The sequence below is a fragment of the Acomys minous genome (assembly GCF_964271855.1).
Source record: "Acomys minous genome assembly, chromosome: 3".
In the NCBI taxonomy this organism is placed as follows: Eukaryota; Metazoa; Chordata; class Mammalia; order Rodentia; family Muridae; genus Acomys; species Acomys minous.
In genome coordinates, this window is record NC_140485.1 from 53,782,896 (window position 1) to 53,793,389 (window position 10,494).

The 10,494-nt window shown below is 50.8% G+C and overlaps 1 long non-coding RNA gene across 2 annotated transcripts; it reads right to left on the reverse strand.

Annotated features, from left to right (window-relative positions):
• Nucleotides 1–1,987: 1,987 nt before the first annotated feature.
• Nucleotides 1,988–7,957, reverse strand: LOC311593202. 2 transcript variants are annotated; one of them, XR_014777614.1, is made up of 5 exons: nucleotides 5,500–7,957; nucleotides 5,099–5,381; nucleotides 4,049–4,105; nucleotides 3,030–3,162; nucleotides 1,993–2,889 (listed from the first exon to the last, which is right to left on the reverse strand). It is a non-coding gene; the product is annotated as an uncharacterized lncRNA (long non-coding RNA). The 2 variants fall into 2 exon arrangements; XR_014777613.1 differs by having other exon boundaries at nucleotides 1,988–2,889; nucleotides 4,049–5,381.
• Nucleotides 7,958–10,494: the final 2,537 nt, after the last annotated feature.

Below are 10,494 nucleotides of genomic sequence, written 5' to 3' on the forward strand. Positions count from 1 at the left end.
CACCCTGCCAAATCCCTCTACATCTGGCCTCTCAGGTGAAAACTAGTCCACAAACTGCACTTGTGAGACCAGGCTGGCACCACTGTGGTCCTTCATCCTCTGTACAAATATTGGCTGAGCATCTCCTGCCTGTCATAAGCCCCAAGCAAGACAAATAGACCCCTGAGATTTCAGTGTGGCCTGGAGGAAAAACAAAGGAAGGCCATCAGAGGAATGCCTGTGGCCCCTGAGCTAGAAAGGAAAACTCACTCATGTCTGCCCATCCACCACCAAGGCTTACAGACACACACACACACACACACACACACACACACACACACACAGAGAGAGAGAGAGAGAGAGAGAGAGAGAGAGAGAGAGAGAGAGGCCCCACCATGGCATTTCCCCATCTGAAGATGGGTAGGTAGTTTGCAGGCCTCTGGCCAGGAGATTGTCCAAAGGTAGGCGTAGAGCCGTGGGCTTCCACCTCCATCAACTCTGAATTCTCCTGGAATCTCTCATTCCCATGCCTGACATGGGTACAGAGAACCACAGAGGCTTTGAAAACAAGTCTGGAGCTTCCCAGGCCTGAGGAGCCTTTGTAGGTTTGCTGTGTGACTGCATGATATAGCCTCTCTGTGCCTCAGTTTCCTCGTGGGGAAAATAGAAACATCACTGTTTATTTCCTAGGGCTATTGTGAACATGAGATAGCAAAATAGATGTAACACACCCAAGTGTTTGACCATACTAGTCACTGGTTGTGGGATGAATGTTTACTTGCTCACTGACAAGGGAATGGTATGTCTAGGATTCTCTGGGAGACCCCAAGAGGCATATCTTCAGAAAAGTCTCCTCGTGGAACCAGATGGCACAAAGGCCCCTGCTCCAAGTGTCCCAGTAGGATAAGTGGCCATTTATCTTGGCTACAGTTGCCAGCTCCTAATTATAAACTCCTGTCCCCCAGTACCTCCTCAGGGAAGGCGGCTAGGACTGCCTTTCCTGAGGTCCTCTGAAGCAGCAGCCCCAGCCCCAGCCCCAGCTCTACCCCCAGGAGCCCAGCAGGCCCTTCCCCTACTGCAGCCAGGGCTGTAGGGCCAGTCCTCAGGCCCAACATCAAGGCAGCCACATGGCTTCAGGTACCTGCTCGCTGCCATTGCTAAGTGGCTACTTTCTGAAATGCCCAAGGGAAGAGAGAAAGAGGAGAGAGAGGGGAGGGGAGAGAGGGAGAGAGAGAGAGAGAGAGAGAGAGAGAGAGAGAGAGAGAGAGAGAGAGAGAAAGAAGAAGAAGAAGAAGAAGAAGAAGAAGAAGAAGAAGAAGAAGAAGGAGGAGGAGGAGGAGGAGGAGGAGGAGAAAGGAGAGAAAGGAGAGAGAGAGAAGAAGGAGGAGGAGGAGGAGAGAGGGAGTGGGGGGAGAGAGAGCGCCCTGGCCTTCTCCAGGCTTCAGACCCCTCCCATTTCTCCATGAACAGCCTGGCTCCCACTGCCCTGGATGAACCAGCAGCTTCTCTTTCACCCCAGTTAATCTCTGCCCCCACTAGACAAGAATAGTCAGGGCTTAGGGCCTCCTCTATCTCCCACTCTCAGATCCCAGTAACTCATTTTTCATACTCTGCTGTATTTCGGGTGGAGAAGAAGGCATGGTTAAAATGTAAAGGCAGAGTGGAACTGGGGAAAGTATATTTAAACTCTAAAAATAGACAAAGAGCTGGTCTCCGCAGCACCATGTCTGTTTTCAGTTACCTGGGATCTCCCCACTTAACAAAAGCATGTTGCTTGGGTGCCTACTGTGTACAAGGCACTGAGGCAGGTGCTGTCGGGGAAGAGCGGGCAGAGAAACGGAAGCAAAGACTTTGTGCCCAGGAAGCATGGCCATCACATAGTGAAATAGCACATAAGTCACTGGTGAGGGGCGTGGCTGGAGAGACGGCTCATCCACTAAGAGCATATACTGCTCTTGCAGAGGACTCCAGTTCTCAGGCAGCTCACGACAGCCTGTGGCTCCTGCTCCAGCAGGATCCAGTGCCTCCTCTGGGCATCCACTCATGTGCACAGACACACACATACACAAATACACATACTTTAAAACAATTTTTTTTAACTTTAGAAAGAATGGTCACTGGAAATGTGAGGGGTTTTTTTAGTGTCCTGGGATGTCAGAGGAAGATAAACTCTTGGAAGGTCATTCAGGAAGGGCTTCCTGGAGGAGGAGGAAACTCCAGGAACAACAGCTGGTGGGAGGGACAAGGCATACAAGGCAAAGGAGGAAACAGCAACCGGCCTGACTCTTTGACAGGTAAGAAGACTGTGACCTCCTGGAGATTATGTTGTTGGATCCTCAAAAAAACCTGCCTGATGTGGCAGGAATTGCCACCCCCACTTCACAGGTGAAGAAACCTGGAGCCCAAGGAGTTCTGTGACTTCCTCAGGCTGCACAACTGGTTAGCCACACAGTAGCCAAGCCAGGGCCTCTCCCTGCGGCCACACTGGGTCAGCCTGGATCAGGGACTTATCCATGAGAGGGACAGGAGGCCAGGTGGCCAGGGAGTGAGGCTTTCAGCAGCTCCCAGACATAGCAGCTTCCTTGAGTAGAGCCCCTAGGTCTCCCAAGAATTCAAAACAAGGTGTTTCCTCCTCTGTCCCAGCATTCCACTCTCAGAGGCAACTGCAACTTTGTTAAGGGATTTGAGGCTCAGGATCATGGCATTTTAACCTCTTCCAAGTGTCCATGTGGTGGCAGTGTGTGCCACCCACCTTGCTATTTCAGTCTGCTCTGGAGATTAATGGCCCAGGCTCTGATTTAAGATGTGCAGCAGGGGTCGTCCATTCCCTGTGTCTCCCTGGGGCGCTGGCAAGCTTGGAGAAGGCAACTCCCAGCTGCCCCTGGACTCCAAGCCCAACAGCTTCAGCACCTGGAGAGAAAATCCTGAAGAGAACACCTTGGGCAGGGCAGGTAGGCCCAGCAGGCATGGGAAAGGGCTACCGCTCAAGAAGGTGGCTCAGTGAGAGGGCTGATGGACAAACTGGGGTCCAAAGAGGGCAAATGACTTACCCAAGGCCACACAAGAGAAGTACTTAGATGCTACTGGAGTTTACAGCTTCCCGAGAGAAAGGTCTCATATACTTTTCTGCTTCTGCTTCTGCCTCTACTTCAGCTTCTCTGCAGCTTCAGATGAGTTCAGTTTCTAGAGAAATCAAGGGAATGTCTCCATGCTTGGAATGAAACAAGTGATTGAAACCTTATCTGTGACTAGACATATGCTAGACCCTCAGAATTATAGCATGTGGCTGTTCCCTATGCATCTCTGGGACCAGAGGTTGCCAGACCTGGTGAGCCCATAGCTTCAACAGGATGTCCTAGCACTAAATACAATTTACTGAGCCCACAGGTTTTCCAGCTGAGGCCCCTTGAAAGCTGCCTCCCTGATGCATGCAGAGCGCTGTGAATTCACAGAGGGACACACTGTGCTGTTCCCAGGCCAGCCCATCCCCAGCCATCACCACTAGCCATCTGTTGTGTTCTCTGCTCCTGCAGAGGAGGCTTGAAGGGGGTCCCTTCCCCCAAGATGCAGGAAGAACATCATCTTCCTCAATGCTCTGTGGCCCAAAGCAATGATGCTACGTTAGTCTCCAGTGACCTCCCTGGCCAACAGTTTGTCCTGCTGGCAGCTGTAACCTCTAACCCCTGGTCTTAAATTCAGGCTGAGGGGCCCAGGACAAAAGTCTTTGTCCCTCTTGGCTGTCTTACTCCTTCAAGCCACTCCAACAGAAAGTCCCCCTCCTTCCTAGTAGCAGAGCCAAGTCCCCCAGGGAGAAGAGAGGAAGCCACCAAATCCTGAAAGGGAGGGAACAGAGAAAGAGTTTGCTCTGCAGAAACCAGACTAAGACTTGAAGTGTGCCATCTTGTGACACACTTGCTACTCAACAGCTCCCAGCACCACCCCACCTCCAGAGGCCCCTGGCTTCCCTGGGTCCAATGGGGTGAGGTAAAGTGATTCACACTGGGAACTAGGACAGAGGGAGCTGGTTCTAAGCTCCCTGTCCTCCAGGCACTATCTTCCTTCCTTTTACCTCATATGGTCCAGCAAAGTCTTGCCAAGGTTATTGGTGTTCAAGTCCCTCAAGTTCCTGAAAGGAAGGAGAGGTCATAGAAGGCCAGATGTCCACTTCCTTCTGAGGAAGAAGCCTGCCCTGGCCATCCTCTGAAGAAGAGCCTTTCCTAAGCCTCACTCTGCTGGCTGTTGCCACACTCAGCCCTGTGGCCCAAGTGTAGATTCAGGGCCTAGGTGGGGACATATGTGCCCTTGGGACCTAGGGCTACCCAAGGGCTACTCCACAGCGGTCCTGCAGTCGCACTAGAACTGTGGCCTCAGGCCTGGGTCCTGCTTATTTAAGCAGGCTCCCCAACACCACCATACATCTGGCGCCAGAGCCAGATCCTCAGAAGCTGGCCTCAGAACCCTGAGGAGGCAAATGCTCTTACCCAAGACAGCAAGGTTTGTGGCCCTGTGGCCCTGTGGCCCTGTGCCCCTGTGGCCCTGCCACTGACCTAATAAGATGATGCTGTAAGCATCTATCTCACAGGCCCTGAGGTTAACAGGGGTGATGGAAGTTGGGGATGAATAACAAGATTATGGGCTGCAATTAAAATCATCCTCCTGGGTAGTCCCCCAGGCCTCTATGGGGCTGTTTCCGTGGTGAAGGGAGACAGGCTCCTGGCCACATGCCTCCCTCATCTGTACCTGCGCACAGTCCTGGATGAGACACGTCAGCACAGAATATGCATACCGCTCAGAGCCTGACACGAGCCAGAGAGAGACTGCAAGCAATATCAACACAAAGCTCTATGGGCCAGGCCTCAAAGTGGCAGAGACAGAAAGGGAGGGGCAATATCTGGGTCCAGGAAGGAGTTCAAGAGCTTATTCTGGGACTATCTGGGGCCACAAGTGCTCCAAGGCCATACTCTAGGAACAAGAGCTATCCAGAACAGCCACTGACTTCCTCACACTACAAGCCCTCAGGAAGCCTGACCCTTATCTGATAAGCCTGCTACTGATGTCCCCTCCCAGGCCTCTGGCCTGGCCCTTTTCAGTCTTCCCTTCCGACCACTCATTTGTTCACCTCCTGTAACTCTCATATCCTCTTGATCAAGGGAGAGCCAAGGTCTTTGATACCTCCGACCTTGCAGCAAGCCTTGGCTGGTGCTGAGAAAGCTGGACGCACTTCTGGAGCATTCTCTACAGGTAGGGGCAGAATAGGCACTGCCTCCAAAAGGCAGGAATCCAAGGGAGAAGTCCAGGAAACAGGGATAGAGGGCCATTGCTGAAGTTTTGCTCAGGAATCCTTCATCAGTGACTTCGAGTGTCAGCCCAAAGGGTACTATCAGAGCAGTCTGGGATGCTTCCTGAAGGAAGGTAAGACTTGGCAATGGAGGTCTGGAGCTACTTCCATGGGACCCTCAACACTTATTCATACCAGGAGAGAGAAAGGAAAAGCAGATATCCAGTGCACATGTGTCTTACCTGGACCAAAGCCTCTTATCTCAAGGACCCAGCTCAGAGGACGTCATCTGTCCCAACTCTGGAGAACCGAGGTGGTGTAAGGTGTGCCAGGTGACTCTTCACTTCCCTTGCCAGGCCAGGAGGAGCTCTGACTCTTTCCCTCCTTCACCTGCAACTTCAGCTCCTCAGCCAACAAAAACAAGACCCATATTATCCAGCTCGCTCAGGGTCCAAACCATCTCTCCATCAGATCCACAGCTCAGAAATGCCTGGAAAGCTAGGGGAGGCCTTCTACTGTGCTCAAGTCTATGTAAGCAGTGACAGGGAGCTCAAAAACATGCCCAGGAGTCCAGAGTGTAACACTTAACACACCCACTAAGGACATCTCCCTTTCCCAAGTCTTCCAACCAGTCCCTGAGCTCAGATTACAACATCAGTACCATCCAATCCAGTTCCCCAGCACAGCTGCAATGACTAACCGTTAGGAAATAGTGGGCATGTATCAGAGTGCCTCCCTTGCCAGGCCAGGAAGAGCTCAAGATCTCCCCCTCCCTCTCTCAGTGAAGAATAATTGCCCCTGCCCCTGCCCCTGCCAGAGGTGACAACTCTTAGTCAGGAGACTGAGGTCACTTCTTCCACTGGACAGTCCATGCCTAGTCACTGCCACACCTGCAGGGCTCAGAAACTCAGCCCAGGAATAGTGGGGCTGTTAACTCCACCTAGCCTGTCTGTGCACAGTGTCCATCTGTTTTTTGCTGTACACATTTGTGTGTGTTGTGGGGAGGTAGAACTAAAAAGTCCAAGTAGAGACAGCAGAAGGAGCACCAGCCAGGGATTTGTAAGAATAGATACCAATCACCTTTATTGAGCAATCTCTGTTGACATGCATTATCCTCACAACACCGTGTCATTCGGTTCCAGTATAACATCCCAACACATATTTGTAGCTGCCAGGTCCTTGTGCATGCTAGGGAAGCACTCTACCACTGAGCGACATCTCCAGCCCTTATGCCACATTTTAAAGAAAGGAAAACAGAGATGACAGTGACTTCTACACAGCACCCTTGACTAGGAAGGTGCAAAGGGCATCTTTCTGAGGCCCCATTCTTAAGGGTTGCAGTCACATGGAAATGCACCTCTGCAGAGGTCCACTGTGTGGCCCACTGAAGAACTGCGGGAAATATTGTAAAAGTGGTGTGTGTTTCAGCCACGAAATAGAACTTTTTCCAGCCACAAAATTAAATTTCCAACTAGAAAGTGTTTTGATACTCACATACCGCCAATATAGTCCATTAAGTAGAAATGAGCAGCATGCAAGACATTATTTTGCAGAGAAATATGCAGACACATATTCTAAAATGCCATTTATGCATGTATGTGTGTGTGTGTGTGTGTGTGTGTGTGTGTGTGTGTGTGTAGATCACCTCCAGAGAGACCCACAGAAACCCCGGCTGTTTCTAGGGAGAGGAGCCGTCTGGCCCCAGACAGAGGCAGGAGGAAATGTTTCCACAGGACAGCCTTTGCTTCACCCATGGGAGCAAATCACTTATTCAAAAATGAAGGGAAATTAAAACAAATGATCAGAGAGCCTAAGTTGCAAGTTCCCAGCTATTATCCCAATGGCTTCTGTGCAATTGAAACCAACAGCTATGTCCCCATGTGTCCTTCTGGCTGTGGTTACTCACCCTCTGTCGTTCGCACTGGTCAGGGTCCACTACAGACTACTGAGGACCCACCTGTGGCCAGGAGATGGGCCCAGGGTGAAGCACCAGAGTCCCTCCAGGCCTCACAAAGCTCAGCAACCCCTAGATGCCTGAGTGGATGTGTGCTGTAGGATGCTGATATTTCATCCTGGTTTTCCAGCTGAGGATGACTCCCCAGGTTACCACACAGCCCAGTGGCTTGGAGCCCACGTCTCTGCCTCCTCCCTGGTGTCTGCAGACAAACCCCAACTAAAAGCAGCCTGAAGTCTAAGCTGAGAGGGTTATAGGAAGCTGTCACCCTAAGCTAGGAGAGAGGACAGGAGAGTAAAGGCAGAGAGGCTTTTGCTGACAGCAGCTAAGTACACGGCTTCTTGAAAAAAAAAAATCAAGTGTGAGTTATTGTCCGATGTTCAAATCCCACTCCCAGCAAGGTGCTGCTTTTCAGACCTTAGGCAAGCACATCCATTTCTTGCACCTGCTGTCCATATGAATGGCTGTGAGGAGAACTGAGTTGACAATGCCCCCTAATCTCTGAGCTTTTCGCAAAGTAGGCACATCTTGCAAACAAACCCCAACCAACAATAGGGTCTTACCATCAAGTTCTGGAGAGTAACCAAGAACATTGGCAATTGCCTGTAATATTTAGGGGCCTATGGAACCTCACTAGCCATTCACAGCACTAGGCTTTTTACTTACTAGCCTGAGGTATCTATAAGAGGCATTGTTACTCCAATATAGGTTAACTCCGTTTAATGTGATCAGCAGCATCTTGTCCCTGCCACCATGCCCCACCCTCCCACATTGTGGACTTCTAGCCCTCTGGAACCATAAGCCAATATAAATTCTTCCTTTCTTTAAAAAAAAAAAAAAAAAAAAGGAAAGAAATCCCAGGAGGCAGTGCTAGAGTTGGAGCTTTATTCATTAAGCTGCTAAGAGCCTTTGTTAAACAGGCCTGGGCCAGGCCAACCCAGACATAATAATCAGAGCAGGGATTTTTTTTAACAGTTTAAAAACCACTGTACCTCCTCTTTGAAGTGGTGAGTGGGTGTCCCCCAGGTTCTCCCCTACATGAAAGTTGTCAAGAAAATGAAAGTCGCAGAGCTGAGGGGCTCTGGGGTCGAAAGCCTGTCTCTAAGCATGTAAGAGGGAGGAGCCTGGGCAGTACAGAGGGAAGGGCGGTGCATCCACAATTATCCTAATTACCTGCTTCCTCACAGAGGCCCCATAGCTTTGCACTTCTGCCTGCAACCTGTCACCAACATATTCACCAGAGGTCAGTAGACGTGCACTGGGCCAGCCTAGAAGCCAAATTGTGAACCTCTGAGCTTCACGGAGATGAGCTGCTGTCTGAGTCTGGATTCTTTGAGGACTGTTAACAGTGCTGCCAGCAGACAACTCTTCTTCCCTGCCCATCCCCACCCACCTTGCCCTAGGACTTGCCCACTGCCTTGAGCTCTCACTCAGCCAACACAAAGGATCATCAATTCAGCTCATGAGCAGGCACAGAAGAGGTCAGAATAAACCAGTAGCAGCCTCAACCCTCAAAGCACTGAATACCGGTGTAGCAGGTGTGGGGTGTGCTGGGTGGAGAGGAAACACAGTATGTCAGGGACCAGGCAAGATGATGGCGAGTGCTGGCGTGCAGAGGAATGAGTTTGTTCTGTCAGGAAAGGGATCTCCTGGAGACTTCATCCCTCTGCTGCTACCCCTCCCCCTCCCCTCCCCTCCCCTCCCCCACACACCACATTAACCCCTCCTGTCACCATTAGGACAACCAGAGAGGCAGGTGAATAGAAATGTCCTCAATTGAGTACACCAAAGTTCCAATAGGCAGTCAGCTCAGAGCTAGGCAGGGACCCTGGACAGGCTAGAGATGCCTCCTCAACACTGTGGCTGACGTCACCAGGTACAGCCTCCCTCAAGTATCTGAGAAACTTCTCCTTTGGTATTCTTTGGCAGGTGGAGAGAAGCAGACAAGCCCTTATCAAAGGTCATAAGGTCACAAACTACTCTAACCACAGTTCCATCTCTCCATACCTCCTACACCCTCTCAATCTATTAGCAGAAATGCTGTTTCCAGGAGGCCCCTGGTAGGATTCAGCCGTCGATCCAGCATTATTGAGTACCTCATCTCTGCCAACTCTCAATGTGTTTAATTAAATGTCTTCCCTCTCCCGGAGTGTGAAGACAACATGGGGGCTTTACAGGGTGGGCTCACAGGCCTCTTGTGGTCAGTTCATCTGAACAGGCCAGGGTGAGTTATTACCGTCCATCTCCAAAGTGGCTCAACTCTTGCCCCTCGGTTGTTTCCCAAGGAGCAGGCCTAGAACATACCCATCCTGGGAGTGTCTCCCCACTCCAGGTGCTGACCCCTAACTCTCTAAAGGAAAGACATCCTTTAAGAGGGCAACCTCTTCTAAATGCAGCCTGCAGGAGGTGGCAGGGCAGGCTGTGGGAACAGCAAGACAGCACATTCCAAGACAGCCAGGTACTCAACATTTCCCATTCTGCTCCTCACAACGGTCAGAGAATAGGAGCTGCTAGCCCCAACTGAGAGTGGAGAGAAGGAAGGAGAGCCCAGGCCTGGAGCCCAGGGAAACAGTTTAGCTCCTTGGAGCAAAAAGAAGTATTAATGAAGATCCCTAGAAAAGTGCTTTGGCAGTGTGGACACCTGCCTCAAACCACAGAGAGATACATCCTAAGTCAACAACTTGGAAACAAGAGAGGTGCAGCCCTACACTTTCATTGCACAGCAGCGGGAGGGTGAGGCAGGCAGGAGAGATGCCACCTTTCATCCAGGGATGTCAGGTGTGGACCATGGGAGCAACATTCTGTCTGTGAACTGGAAGAAGCAGCTTTCACTCAGACCCCTTTAGTCTCATCCAAACCCCTCCTCTCTCCACAGGCATGGTTTGCCCACCAACGCCATCAGTGACCTTTATTGAGTCCCTCTCCTCAAAGAGGATGGTTTCCTGATAAGAGTACAGTGGAACAACAGGCTCCTCTTGTCCACTCTCAACCTCCATCTTAAGTGGGAGCAGCAATAGTACATACCTCATTGGGTTGTTGAGAGGAGTAGAGGAAAGAAGTACATGAGCTAAAGCACTTAACAGTAGTAATAAGCACAGTAGATAATAAATGTCAGGTACTATTATTATTGGTGCTATCATTAGTTCTGTGGCTAAGAGACTGCCTAAAAAATATCCTTCCGCTGGCTCCTACCGCTTCCCCACTACTGACAGATCTGCTCAGCCTTGTAAAACAATAAAGAGAAGAAATTGGATTCCCTGGATGGGGCTAGAGGTGGTGAGCA